Genomic DNA, 16221 nt, shown 5'->3' on the forward strand with positions numbered 1-16221 from the left:
TGCGGCTCACTGTTCAAAACAAATAACTGAAAAGATGACAGTAAGCCTGACTGCTTTAAAATATGTATTTTTATGTAAATGCATATTTTGTTATTGTTTTAAATATCACATATATATCTTCTATGAGCTTGATTTAGCTTCTGAATCACCCCAGCTAAATGTTATGTGAATTTTTTGGAAGAACAAAGCCTCCACTGAGACTCTATTATTTCACAACTTCAGCTGCATTGACAACACTGGGGAAGCAGCACTGCCCTGAAAGTTCAGCTCTCATTAAACAAGCAGGAACTTACCATGCCTTCTGAAGAGAGAATTTGACCTTTGTTTTCCCAATGATTTGACTGTCACATCAAATGAATACTAGAGCAGAAGCAATTTAAATAAACACACTTATAAACACATAGCATATCAGTAATGATACACTGACACCTTCAAAAAAATTCTTGCTCTAAATTTCAGCTTCACTTTCTTAACTTGCCTGAAGTATTTTCTATTATTTTAGTTTTATTTCTACACACAGGGTTTGTAGATTTTGCATGGATATTAGCTAATGAGTTACTCACACAGTTCATTTTTAACTTGTTTTATTTAGTTGAAAGGGTACCATTTGTCAAAGGAAAGCAACATTAAACAACTGCACAACAATGAAATGCTAACTCACTGAAAATGAGCGTGTCTCCAGGTGAAGAAGTAAAGAAAAAATTTATGTCAAGATCCCTACACAGAAATCCTCTAATGTCCCTCACTGACTGCAGAAATAGCTCATCCCTCTTCAAAGATGACACTTTCTGCTTCTACACAGCCCTTTTTACTGTAAAAGGAGCACAAGCTTAAATCTCTCACAAAGGGCAGAAGCCACAGTAGGTCCTTGGGAAATAAGCTTTATTCTATGCAATGGGATAAGGAGTGGAACAGGAACAGCTTGATCTGGGAACAACAGATTTAGACAAAATATCATTGAAATTCTTTTATGGAAATTGGATTAAAAGTTTTCTTGAGAGACTATTTTCTGCCTTAAACAATACAATAAGGGTTTTAGCCCCGAGGGAGAATGTCATCAGCTCCTATCTGTTGTCATTTAGTGTGGGGAAAACACCTGAAGGACAGAAGAGGTCTGATACTGAGGGGGGAAGGTGGAGAGCTGTAATCCTGGTAAAGCAGAGTCAGGTATCTCACAATGGAGTCCAGACATAAAAATATCAAGTGACAGTTGACTTTGGCTTCCAATCTGGTTTGTCTGTTCCTGGTGCAACTACCCTGCTCTGACACAAGGCCTTCTTGAACTTCACAAAGTCTGCTTCATAATAACATTTTTCTCTTCTGTACAAGGATGTTCACCTGGAGCTCCTAGGACTCATTACATGTATTCATTAAGCCTCTGATGAACTAAATAATAATGCTTTTCGAGAGGCAGATAAACCAGGGTGTAGGGCACTGGTGACTGACTGTGGTTTCCAAACAAGTCACTGCCAAACATTACACTCCAGATGCATTCATTTGATGCATCAACCATCAGGCAGCAATTGTCATACTTTCCCAAAGTTTAGAGTGGGAAGAGAAAGATCCTATTAGGCTGTATCTGTATCAATTCACTTGTCTTTGACATCCAAATGCTACAGCAAAAGTCCCTTTAAAAATGAAAGCTTAACACAAGCATGGCCAACAGGTTTTGCTCTTACAAAAGCTTTTTTACTTGCTTTCACAGACAATGATACACATATTAAAAGGAGATTAAAAAATGACCGCAGTGTTTTCATTCTGGACAACGTATCACTGATCTTAAAAAAGATTTTTTAATCCCCAAAGGCCTTTCAAGGAATGAAAAAATAACATATTTGGCAACACTGCTTTTTCACTTGGTATTCCCCTACAGATGATTCTGTAAATAAAATCCCCTGTTCTTGTTTAGTGTTCAAAGTTAAAATAGTCAATGAAATACTGGAAAAGCTGATCCTTTTTTGTAATTCCTTTTTTTTAATTTAACTTCCATTTTTCTCCTTTTATTCTTTTTGATCCCACTTTCTAGTTCTGAGTAACCTGGGCTTGTCTACAAAAGGGAGGAATGGGGAGAAAAGGTTTTTGATAAGCCCTCCTTGTTAAATTCACGATCGAGAATTTATCTTAATTTCTTTTCTCTGTACAAAGAACAATACTTGCAAAAAATACTCTAAATAGGAAATCTTTACCCTATTCAAATACAAGTTAGATGAAAAAAGTTTGAGGGAGACAAATAGTAACAATTAATAAATCTGCATACTCAGTAAAATAAGAAAGATACAAAAAAAACATTGCTTATATTCAAGCAGGAAGATGCCTCTAAATGTATTTAAAATTGTTATGAAGTAGAGCAGTAGATTAGAGAGTTGTTTGTTTAGGGTCAATCTTTTTCTCATCATTTATTGAAAGGAATGTCTAAATTATCAGAAAGTCACTAGAGAAAACAAAAGAATGTCACTGCTATAAAGTAAAGGGTAAAAGACTAACATCATGTCAAATTAGAAAGTTTGAAAATGAAAAGGTAAGCACAACAGCAATTTAAAACTTTTCTTACACACTTACCATGATTAAAAAACCTCATGTAAGGAAGGAACAGGAAATCACACTTCCTGCAAACTTCTTTACAGATTTTCTCTCTGCTTTAAAATCTTCCTTCTAATGGTCATTTGATCAAAATTCTAATGTTTATTCAACTTGGACACTATGTCAAAATAATTTTAGTAATAGCTTCATAGTTTCATCTGTAATTAAGTTTTAAATATTTTAGTCAGATGTTCAAAGATAACATAGAAACTGAACAGGAGCCAGCAATGTGCTTCTGTCAGAGAAGTCTAAAGGTATCATATTAGGAGGCTGTATTAGGAGAAGTATTGCCAACAGGTCGAGGGAGGTGATCCTTTTTCTTCCACAGCACTGGGGAGGTCACACCTGCATCACCGGGTCCAGATCCAGGCACCCCAGTACAGGAGAGACATGGACATACAGAAGAGTTCAGCACAGGGCCATGAAGATGGTTAAGTACCAAGAGTGTACAAGGAAAAGTTAAGAGAGCTGAGACTTCTTCCCGAAGAAGTAAAGGCTCAGGAGGATCTCTTCATTGTATATAAATGCCTGAAAAGATGCTATAAAAATGAGCCAGGCTCTTCCCAGCAGTGCCCAGTGACAGGATGAGAGCCAAAATGAAGCACAGGATGTTCCATCTGAACATCAGGAAACAGCCTTTTAACTCTGAGGATGGTCAAACACTGGAATGGTTTTCCCCAGAGAGGTCATTAAATTTTTCAAAAGCCATCCAAATGTGCTCCTGGGCAACCTGTTCTAGACGCCCTGCTTGAGCACAAGGGTTAGAAAAGATGACCCTCAGACCTGCATTCCCATCTCTTCTAGTCTGTGACTCTGTGAATTTTAATACTTCTACTGTATAAAAGTGCAAGGATTTTGAATTATTGTTTCAATTGTATGATAACCACTGAATATAATTCAACAGAAAAAGCTTAAAAGTTGCATTAAGGTGTACTATTTGATTAGTATGAAAGTTAAATTTAGAATAGGGCTTTTAAAGCAAAGAGATTTAATATTAAACTCAATATGATCCTAAGGCTCTATTTAGTTTCTGAAGATATTATCCTCAAGTCTAAGTGGAATGAAGATGTCCATGTATAATTAAAGTGTTTTCAGTGACCTTCTAAGTCCTTTGCCTTTGAAGACCACTGAGACATTTAACAAGATTGCATGACTCTTGTTAAATCATAATCATTACAGAAAGCAGTTCAGTGTTAAGCAATGATCAGTATTCAAAATGTTCATCATTTTAGTACTGTTAGTAAATTTTACTCTGTATTGACAAGATCAATTGGGAAAAAACACCAGTTTGTGACAGGAATTTATGAAATGAATTAAGAAGACATGATTACTTGTTAAGACTTTAAATAGTTTGCTAAATTTAGAAACTCAATTTCTGTTGCACAGCCTCCTGCATTTTTAACATTATTTGATGTCCTTATCAACTGATGCTATTTCCTTAATAAAGTACATATATTTAGTAATAGTCTAAATTCCACTTTTTTCACTAAAAGTGAAGAAATACAGTAGAATTATTCAGATTTTTTCTGAGCAGTTTTGAGTTAAATGATCACTTATTTCACCTGATGTCTGTTGTAGTTCTAGATATAACTACCTTTTCTATTTCAATAATCTTTTTTTACTCCTGTTATCAAGATCAAACAAGTTTTGGCACACCATAGTGAGGTTTTTAATTAAGGTGAAGATTTCATTCCCACTACATACTGTTTTTCTTTAATTCCTGAAGTTTCTTGTTAGCACATCTCTCTCTAGGACTCGTTATTTTTTGATTCCTGATTTCTTCAGTTTCTAAACATACTTCATGCACAGCCCCTTAGTTTCAGTGATTATAGCTGAAAACTGATTTTTGTAGCGGGAGTCTGAACACTCCCCTCTGTAGGAGAGTTCAAGTGAGTATCTCTAAGTAAACTAGGCATCTACAGCTATTTGGAGAACTCATGTCTACTACTTCTATTTCTTTAACTTAGTGAACTATCCTATCCTAGGGAAGACACACAAGATGGCAAGTGTTGTAACCGCTGGACTCTGCCTAGCAGGCTGCTGCTCCCTGAGAGCTCAGCGAGGGTTTCCTCGGGACGTGCGATCAGGCGCATCCCGGAGTCCATTTGGGACAGCCCCTCCATCTGGCTCCGGCAGCCAGCAGCGTTACAACGCAGTCGTGGTAAAGGAGGCAGAGAAGGGTCTCCCATGAGGGTTTGAGATGGCTTTAATCACACCTTGTCCCCGCGATGTTCAGAGGTAGACAGCATGGTCTGGGTGCAGGGTGGTTTTGTCAGGGGCCCAGGGGCGGTCCCTGGGCGGGGTTGGGGTACAGGAGCAAATAGGGAGAAACCGAGGGAGTGACCAAGGCTAGAGAGGGAACAGGGGGAACCTACAGAATCGGGGGTTAACAGGCCACCACAGGCAAGCAGGTTTAGGTCTTCAAAAGGGCTTTGACCTGAGAGATTTGCTGAGTTAACTTGATACATCAGTTTGGTAATAGATCAGAATTTCTATAGAAACCTACTTTGGGTCACTGGGAACATTTTCTGGGGAAGACCTGAGCGTTTAGGTAGTCCAGTTCCTGGTATTTTAGTCAGATTCCATGACAAACTCTACCAATGTGGAGCTTGCGAGTTAAAGCAAATATATTTTGTTTTGTAAATGTTTACACATCATCTTTAGTCATACCAGAACTCTTATTGCAGCACAACACACACAAATAAACACCATCAGAGGTGACTTAGCAATGCCTTCATCAGTGTGGGAAATACAGATGACTAATTCATATGAGGAATTAGGATCCTTGCCCCCATTCACATGTACTGAATATGTGCTAACTGGTCAGGCAACCCAAAATATGCAGTAGGTCACCATTAATATGAAGTAGTAGAATTTCTGGAATGCTTCTCTAGAAATTTAAGGAAAGTTTTAATTCTCAGTTCTTTGGAGCAATATAAATTTTTATCTTTCCCCTCTCAAAATGTGACTATTTAATTACAAACTGCTATGGGTAAATTCAGGGACAAGGCAGCTTGTTTTGTGAAGAGTCCAAGAAATGCTAAAAGAATAAAAGGGAAGAATTTTTTTTAAAAAAACAGGCAAGCTAATTCTGAATGTCAGCATTACTCTATCCCTGCATAAGCTTGTGAAGATGGTATGAAATACATGTTAGGACAAGTTATGTTCACTTCTCTCTTTGTTTTTCATTAGCATATTCATCATTTGGGACATGCGAATGAATGGCTACTTGGATTGAGAGCTCCTCCTAGGCAATTAGGAGTTGAAGTTTGTTCCAAACAGCATTCAGAAACCAATTTCTCTGAGAATAACATTAAGGTCTTAGATGCAATCTATGAGATTAATGCTACAGGCTGCTAATGACTCCAGGCATGCTACAAAAGAAAACAAACCCGATTTGAACACAAAATATTCTCTTCTATAATATTTATTTAAGACTTTCAAGATCAGATTGCTAATGTATAATTCCTAAGCATGATCCTTTGACACACAGAAACTGCAATGACAGATTGGAAAAAGAAAATAAAATGTGCCTGGAATTGTCTTGGTTGATTACTTCTTTCCCCTCCCCTATTCCCTAACAGATCAATGATAATCAGGTAGTGAAAACTACAGTGCATTTTGCAAACCAATACAAGAAATAATTAAATTTATTGATTTCTATTTACTCATTTATTAACTCTTTTGGTCTCTATAGGAATGATAGAGAGACCTTGAATCTTCTTCCTCTTTTCTCACTGACTACCTTTGGGAAAATCTAGGGAAAAATTAATCAGCAGTAGCTGTCTGATTTGTAGCTTTGCCACTCTCTATATGATTTTTGTTTGCTATTGCTGATTGTTTGGCATTTTATAAATAGATTAACTTGGCAGACAGTGACATTAGTTGTCAGACTGTAAGGATAACAAAAGAAAAGCAATTCATGAGGGAATATTGGCTTTTTGTGGAAGCAAGCACGAATGTACATGTTTTCTACTTTTTAATATTTCTCTATCTTTTCATTCTTAATATGTGAAAAGAACCCTTCTGTTTGTTTTGCTTTACTTTGGTTTTTAGAGTCTGTCAAGGACAAAAGGTATTCTTAAATTTATTGTCTTTTGGGATGGTTCTGGGACACACAGAGAACACCAGGGTGAAAAGATTTTCCTTGACATAACAGCAGTATCTCAACTATTACAGATTTTTACCATATTATATATGGTCTGTTATGAGCTACTGAGAGTCTATATTCCATGTAAATTCTTGCCATAAAGGATATCTCAAATGGCGCTAAAAGCTGACCTAAAAAAAGCCAGTAGTAATCAGAAGTACTTAGTGACAGGTATCTTCATCCGACACTTTCTATTCCAACCCCCCACAGCACTCAGCCCCCTTGCAGCCAGCTCCATCAGTTTACATACTGGGCATGACGTTCTGTGGTATGGAATATCCCTTTGGCCAGCTCAGCCAGTTATCCTGGCTGTGCTCCCTCACTGCTTCTTGTGCAGCTCTCAGAGCACAGGACTTGCCTTACCCTTACTAGTACCTCGCTATTACCTTTACTACTTAGCAGCAAATAAAAACATCAGTGTGTTATCAATATTATTCTTCCACTAAATCCAAAACACACCTCTGTACCAGATACTAGGAAAAAAATTAGCTCAATCCCAGCCAAAACCAGGACAGTTTCCATCCCCTTTTTCATAACATTTATGTCATGCCCGAGTCCCATACTTTTCAGTACACAGTCACCTTTCCTATCTTTCAATATACACACACAGATGTCATTCCCTTAGTCTATAGCCTATCCCTATAATATGTCCATTGAGTCTATTTAGTCCATTACTTTGGCCTTTATCTGTCATAACAGTGTCTCAGAGCAGGGAAAATGGTACACAGTGTTTGATTCTTGCATGTTGAAGCCAGGTGTGATTTCATCACCAATGCACTTTTCATCATAGTAAATTCTTTATTAATATGGGTGATTTTTTCAGTAATATCTGAGCTATGGCGATTGAAAAGGAGTCAGTCCCAATCCCCAAATTCAGTGAGGCAGAGATGGGCTCCAGGAGGCACCCAATGTGCTGACATCTAGCCACCTAGAAGTGATACTATACAGTGTTTTACAGCAATTAATATCATATAATCTAATTTACTGACTATTCTCACCCAAAAGAAAATCCTCTTCAGGTACACTTTGTACTTACCCATCTTCCTGCTTTACCCATCAAGTTCACCCAGGTCCTTGAGCAAAAGCAATTGCACAAATGGATTTGTCTTTACTGAAGCAGGAATAACCCAGACTGTTTTTCTCAGCATAGTTTTTTATGTGTACTGCTCTATCCCTTCTACAGTATAGCAGTTTTGATTGGGCAGGACCAGATCCTCCAGTGCTAACTAACCAGTGTTTTTTACTAAATGTATCTCCCAGTGTTTAAAAGTCCAACCATACACTGCTATCAGTGCAGTCTTTAATAGTCCATTTTATAATTTAATTTTTCCAGAGGATGGTGCACGACAGGGGTTGTGATATACCCACTCAATGCCATGTTCGTTGGCTCAAGTGTCTATGAGGTTTTGGAAATGTGTTCCATTGCCTGACAATTATTTGTGGGGTGCCATGTCACCACATGACTTGTGTTCAAAGCCCAGGATAGTATTCTATATATGGCATGGGACACAGGATATGTTTCCAGCCACCTGATGTTGGCTTCCACCATTGCAAGCACATGGTGTTTGCCTTGGTGGGTTTCCGGGACAGTGATACAGTCAATATGCCAGGCCTCCTCATATTTAGATTTCAGCCATTATGTTCCATACCAAACTGTTTGGCTGGCTTAATTGCAACATGTGTCACATTCATGAATAACGTGAGTGGTAGTGTCCATGGACAAGACCACCCCAGGATCACAAGCCCATCTCTGTGTCACATTACTTCTTTGATGGTGTTATAGGCCCACCAAGCCAAAACTCATTCACCCTTACAGTGCCAAACCAGATCCACCTGAGCCACGTCAGACTTAACAGCCAGACCCACCTGTTGGTTGTTTTGATGTTCTTCAGTGGTCCAACTCATGGGCAAATGTGCATCCATGCGGCATACCTTCACAGCCAGGTTCCCCACCCAATATCTTGCCACAGAAGGGTTTACGTCTGCACTGCCAGTTATTCTGCTTCCATCACGGCAGTCACCATTCATCAGTCAATTTAGAGGTATAGTCTTGACCATTTTTCTCATTCAGCAATGTCTAAAGCCAGCTGTAGAGCTTTCACCTCTGCAAACTGCCTCAAGTTACCTTCTCCTTCAGCAGGTTCTGCAACTTGTCATATCTGGCCTCCTTCCATCTCCAGTGCTTTCCTACAATACATCTGGACCCATCAATAAACAAGGCTATTTCTTCTCACTTTTTGGTAACTTATTATTAGTGAGACCACTTCAGCATATTTCTCTTCCTCCTCTGGTTATATTCCAAAATATGTGTCCTTTGGCCCGTCCATGATAATTTTCAAGATTCCTGGACAACTGTGGTTTCTTATTAGACCTCCTTGTGTGATCAGTGCCTCCCACTTACTCCATGTAGCATCAGTGGCGTGATGTGTTCAAGACACGCTCTGAGCATTCAGCCTAGCACAGCCACTTGGTGAACAACTGGGTCAATCATTCTTGTTGATTGTTTCTTTCACTGCGACTCCCATACTAGCTCCTGATGAGCAGATGATGAATGAGGGTACAGCCTTTTGAGAGAATCCATTTCAGATAAATTGTTCACAAACACTTGAGTTGATCTCAGTACTGCTGTGCTTCTCTTGTGACCCTGTCACAATGGGTCAAATATGTGTTACAAACGCTGTCTCCTGAAAAAGGAGTCTTGCTGCTTGCCTCTGCTCCTTAATAGAGTGCAGGGCCTGATATTTCAGGACTCACGTCTGATCACTGGATTACAGGAGAATATGTAAGCATTGCTTTTACAAGGACAGAGGTGGCCTCTTAAACCTTCTGTACACCAGCTGACCTAACTTTTATTACCATTTCATTACTATTTTATTATTATTATTTCTTATCACAATGTTGTCACAGAAATTAAATTTTCATCAAATTGTATACACAAATGATAGCTTCTATAGAAAGAACCCTCTTAAGAGCATGACAATATTCTTAAGAATATTGTGTACAATATGTACTAAGATACTGATTTTCCAACACAAATTTCCTAAGTTTGCCAGATGAAACTAGGCTTTTATAAAGGTGAGTGAGTATACATACATAAATACTTTTTCATAGAGAAAAGTATGAGTTGCCTTTGATAACAATGTTTAAATGTTGTAATGAAAGCTGCATTTGAAATCCTCAGAGTACTCGCACATGAGATTCCATGTGCAGCTATCAGTGTGTCATAAAAACATAGTCACATCAAGACCTATCGAACAGGCACTCGTGACAAAAAAAAATACCAATGTAAAAGTAATTTCAGAAAAAAGGTGTAGGGATATTTTGCAATTTTTCACAATCAGGAAAAAGAAGCACTTTTACAATTTGCTTGGACTAGAGAAAAAAGTTCACTATTTCTAGTCTGAGAATAAAGGATTAATTTCTGTACTAATGTAAGGGCAAAAAGGTATTTCCAGAATACAAAATTAAGCTCTTTATGATAAAAAAGATGCTTATGCTTTGCATATACATGGAGATGTGTCTCTAAAGTTCATCCTTCTTCTTGATTTTAGATTTTAGAAGAAAATTGTGTATCTTCACAACAGGCTTCTGCACCAAAGAGGGAAGAATAGATACGTGGCAAGGCATTAAGACCTTGGTTTTGGATAAGAAGTTTGAAAAATCAAGGTTGATGGGCACTGGCATAAACCAGAATTCTTCACTTTCAAGCCTACACTTGTATTCCAACCATTGGAAAACATATGTGTGTTTAATGGCTTAATTCTACAAAATATGCTTGTCAGGCTATTCTTTGCATATTTGAATCTTCCGCATTTCAATGTGGAAATAACCAGGGAGTTATGATGGTCTTCTGCCTCTGCGTCCCCTCAGGGTAGTTCCCACTTTGCCCGGTCAGCCCTGGACGCAGTAGGCTGCGGGGACCAGCCTCCGGTATGGAACGGACCAGAGGTCTGGCTCGCGGGTCCTTTCACAGGACCGCGGCAGTGAAGGCAGGCGGTGGAAGAAAGGAGGCAGGCCCAGCGATGGGTAAAATCCAGTGGGTTTATTGGACCTCCAAACAGGAGACCACACCCACCGAGGTGCCCAGCACTGAGCACCCTGACTGGTGTGTGCAGGGGCTTTTATGGAGGGGTGGTGACAAGGGAGGGATTACAGATTAACCAACCAGGGAAGGGAAGGGTGTGGCAAACAGAACGAAGGACACACAGGGAAACCAACTGTAACAGAGGAAGGGAGGGACTCCTTTCTCAGGACCAATCACCTGGCCCCCTGGCCAGAACTTTCCAGAAGCCTGGGAGGGGTACCAGAGTGATGGGCAGGGCCCTGGGAGGAGACAAAACTGATACATAGGGTGATTGCCATAAAACAGGGAGGGCGCCAACTGGGATATACCAAACATACGAAACTCAAGGGAAGACCCGGACTTGACCATAACAAACACACTCCTGCAGTCTTCATTCCATTTGCCTATTTATATAAAATAGGACAAGGAAAAAAATGTCCTCCTTTATGGTTTCAACAATGCCCAAGTTATCTTGCAGCACAACATTCCTGAAAAGTACACACATGAGATCCATCTGCAGGAGACAGAATTGGTGTATGGGAAGAAAGAAGACAGAACACTAACCTACAATGGATCATCATATCAGAGTTTCTTCTCATGGTCTTCAAATTAGTTGGAAGAGAGTAAGAGAACTGCCTGTTCTCTGACAGTGTTGATTAGGCCCAGTGTAATGTGATATAGAAGAACGCGCTGTTCTTGGTGATGCAAGTGAATCTTGAGGTCTTGCACATAGCATGAGTAAAAGAAGTCTCTTCCCAAGAAGCTTTCATGCAGATGTAGTATCTGTGTTTGATATCACTCAGTCACACATACAGGCTTTTTCTTTTTTTTCCAATGCTGGTCAAGTGCAAGGATACTCCTTTGCAATATAATACATTTGTTCCATGGCTAATTTGTTGTGATCCTAGCAATAAAAGCTTTTCTCTCCTCTGGGATATACAGGAATTGATTATCTGGAATTTCACTAAAAAAGCAAGTTCCCTCAGTAGACAGAAACACATGTTCTTTTTTGGCTCATAGGCCATTTGTTGACATTCCATGAGAGATTTGATGTAAATGGAAAAGCTACAGACCTGTATATTTCTGAGGTCTCTACAGTCTGTCTGAAATGAAGCCAATAAGTTTGAAAAATTCTAATTCCCTACTATCCCTGATAAAGTCATTGTTTGAGGTTTCAGCTATGGTGGGGCAAAGCATTTGTTGCCACTTTGTAAGCAGAAGTGGTTTCACAGCACCCTGTGTGCCCCAGTGCCTCAGCACTGTTCTAGCACAGCTAAGAACTTGTTATTTACAGTCTGTACCCCTCCCAGGCTGGCCACTGAGGCAGCGTTTTCCACTTTGGCTGTAATTTTTCTTAACTGTTCTCATGCTATTTTTCTCATATGGTTGCTCTCATGGGATTACACCTGCAAACCTCAACAGGATTATAGAGAGTTCCCATCTACCACTTGCAGGAGACTCAGCCTTCTCTCCCCTTCTTTCCTCATCTCCTTTAGCATAGCATGCAGCAAAGTGCATGGCAGGAGTTATTTAAGATGAAACATAAAATTTTGTGTATGCACATTAATATGTGCCAACACATCTTCATGAACTGGTCAGCATGGGTGAAATCATGAGTCTGAAAGTTATTAGAATGCTTTTGGAAAGAGAAATCCTTTTATCCGTGATATGGCCCTCTTCATATTTGCTTACAACTATGAGCTCAACATAATGCTCTAGGCATCTCTAGATACATGTTCGAAGCCACTATTCTGTACAGATGAAATCAAAGTCAAGTATTACAGACTGAAGTAAAAGATAAACTGTACATAATTGTAAGGATGAGCTCTTCTCCACTCCCATTTTTTACAACTGAGTATAGCTCAGGGAATCTACCATGAGTAATTCCTTTCTTCTTTAGAGAAATTCTATGGATGAATATTGTCTTGGCTCTGACAAAGCCAACAAGACCAGGCAGAGTAGGCAAAGAGATTTTCAGGACAGGTAGCTGAGCTGGTGATCCAGTGACTAAATTCTTAGCCTCCTAGAGGCTAGTACAAAACTTCGACTATTTGAGTACTTTTGACCAGGCATTTTAAAAAAACATGCACTGTCTTTCCAGTAAAGGTTTAAAGCTGCTAATACTTTGGATTAGTGAATAAAAAAGACTATTTCTTGATAGTAGGTATTTTCAGACATATTGCAGAATCAATAAGAAAAAAATCCTCCACTCTGATTAGGAGGAAATTGAGGTGTGGGAACTGATCTTTATGGTGAGTTAGGTGCTTTTCCAGCTATTTTTGCAGGCTTTAGACTGAAACTCATGTGTTGATGCATGTCTGTAATGCATGTTTGCTGAAAGGTACCAGTCTGGAAACATTTCACTAAGGTCAGAAAAAGTTACCCTTGGGCATATCAGATTGCTGTTTAAGCACAAACGTACTGACATAATCGGATATAAGACACTGCAATTTTATTTTTTTTTTTAATCATAGTGGTTTTTGTAACACCTAATGTAAGATGACTGTCATTATTTTAAATTTAGAAAGCATAGTTGATGGCCTTTTTGAATGGAGTTTTGAAAGACAAGGAAGCTGCAGAAGAAATATGCTGTGCTAGGTAATTTCCAAAACCAGAAATCCCAAATAACAAACTATAATTTCACTGAAGCACTTAGAATAGGTAACATGGTCCATTTACTCTCGAAATTTCTGACCACAGTTGAGTAAAGATGCTTTAGAGGATTCTCAAGGAATCTTTTGCTGACAGAGAAGAATTTCCAGCTTATTTTTTTAACCTATAAAGTGCTGGATATTATATGTCATTTAAATGTGTCCTATTTTTTTAGTGAATTCTTGGCTTCATTATATTTCAAAAGTAAATATCACTCTTCAGCTATCCAACCAATTGTGTGCTTATCTTTGTTGTATTCTTTCCACTGAATTTTATTTTCCTGGTTCTTGAATTGAGAGATAACTATTGTAAAACATTTTTTACCCCATTCTTCTTGTCCTTTATGGTGCTCTCTCTTCTTCCACCATTCAGTTATCACACAATTATTATTGTTTGGAAAGACTTAATTCTCAGAGAATTTAGATAACAGTGTGTGTGAAAAGGAAGACATTCATCTCACTATATCCATCAGTTCTGAATTCCAAAATCACATTGCACAGGTAATCCATCACCATATGCAAAAGCAATAGAACAGCAACAACAAAAAAAATAATTTAGTGACTCACATCTGTAGGCAAAATTTAAAGATACAAGGAAACTTGCTGGAAAGACAGCAGAACAGTTTGAACATAGAAGAGTTCCTATGCCCACTTTCTTCCTAAGTGGTTTAACCCTAGCCAGCAACCAAGCCCCACAGCTGCTCACTCACTATCCCCTAGGTGGGACGGGGGAAAGAGTCGGAAGAGTAAAAGTGGAAAAAATTATGGGTTGAGATAAAGACAGCTTAATAACCAAAGCAAGAGCTGGGGACACAAGCAAAGCAAAACAAAGGAATTCATTAACTACTTTTGATGGGCAGGCAGATGTTCAACCATCCCCAGCGAAGCAGGACTCCATCACTTTTAATGTTATGGAATATATCTTTGGTCAGTTGGGGTCAGCTGTCTTGGCTGTGTCCTCTCCCAACACCTTGTGCTCCCCCAGCCGACTTGCTGGGGAGGGGTGTGGAGAAAAGCCTAACTCTACAAGTACTGTTCAGTGATAGCTAAAACACTCCCAAATTTTCAGCAGCTTCCTGAACAAATCCAAAACACAGAATCATAGTAGCTACCATGAAGAAAATGAACTCTATCCCAGCAAAAATCAACACATTAGGGAGGATTTTAAAAGAAATATAAATATATTTGCATAAAACTAGTTTTGAATTACTTCTATTGCATTCGCTGTTAATTGAAAGAAAAATATAACCCAGCTCAAACACGTTACCATCCAATGCCATGTTACTGGTACTGCACTTTATCTTGGGTCGACTCTGTGTACCACTCTGCTATCATCATAAAGTTTCAACCTGTAGATAAAAAGATGTAGATTAGTGCATCTTTTTTTCAGTAGCTTTACATCCCTCTTTCTTTATTAAGCAAAAGTTCACAGGGTTGTTTTCTGAAAAGGTGATGCTAGTTTTTGATGATATTGCTTACTGGGGAGTTTCCAATGTCTTAGTGGAGTGACCAGGGAATTAGGACATGATTTTGTTGGATTTTGGTGGAACCAGTTGTTCCCCTGAGAATGTTTTCATGCCAACATAGATCTAAGCTTTCTTTAGATGTACAGGCGTCAAGGTAGCTGTAAATCAGAGCATATGAATTAGTCTTTAATTAAGGATAACAAGTCTCATACTTGAATAAACTGTAGTCCAGAAATTATGCAAGTGAGAGAGAAAATTTAAAATGTATGTATATAGTATCATAGATGGGATTTCCATACAGTTAAAACTGTCAATGTGTTTACATTCGTTACTAGACTGGGACTTCATTCCTACTACAGAAATATTTTGGCCTAATTAGGCTGGAGATCAAAAACCTTATCCCTTTTTTACAGTAAGATTTTGCAAATTTTGGCTCCTGTGGGTATTCTTCTGCCATACTTAGTGCCATTGTTTCCTACAAGTGAAAATACACCCATAGCTCCATAGCTCACACTGTGATCATGGAACAGCAGAACTATTGTCTTCTGAATGTACACACACACATATACACACACACATACACATATATTTAAAGAAGCCAGAGCAATTTTTATGTGTGTATTAAATAAACCAGAATAGTCTCCTGAAGACATTAACTTTTAATAACACAAACCATTACGATTACATAATGTATTCTGAGGAATTCTCATTATATTTCCTAATAATTTTAACATAACTTGTCTGGCTCAGATTCTTGGTTCTTGACATTATTTAATATCTAACCTAGCCAATGCTCTCAAATGCTATCTGTGTAAATGATAGTTTCTAACTCAGCAATGGTTCTAAGATGTAGTATACAAGAACTTTTACTTTTTAAAACTGATTTATTCCTAGTGATTATTTATAAACAAATACACTTGAAAAACAATAAATTAAGGTTAGGTACTGCAAAGTCACTCCTCACAATGCAATTCTATTTCAATAACTTTCATGGGGATGTTGTAAGTACCTTTTGACAATCTGTGAAAAGTTCTGTCCCCACTATTTGAATTTAAAAATATAGCTAAAAAAAAGTTTAAGCTTCTAGTCTACTCAATTTTAATAAATGCATATAGAGTCCTACTGGGTTTATTTAGTAGAATAACTTTCACATAAGGAGTATTCACAGATACAATATGTTTTCCTGTCAGGATTTTATTTCCAAAGAACCTGCTACTTGTAAGACAGAAAACTTTCTCTGTTGCACAAAACTTTTTATGTGTTTGCTATATCTGACACACTTTCACTCAGCTGTCGAGCCAAAGCATAAAC

Source organism: Aphelocoma coerulescens, chromosome 5 (genome assembly GCF_041296385.1).
Source record: "Aphelocoma coerulescens isolate FSJ_1873_10779 chromosome 5, UR_Acoe_1.0, whole genome shotgun sequence".
In the NCBI taxonomy this organism is placed as follows: Eukaryota; Metazoa; Chordata; class Aves; order Passeriformes; family Corvidae; genus Aphelocoma; species Aphelocoma coerulescens.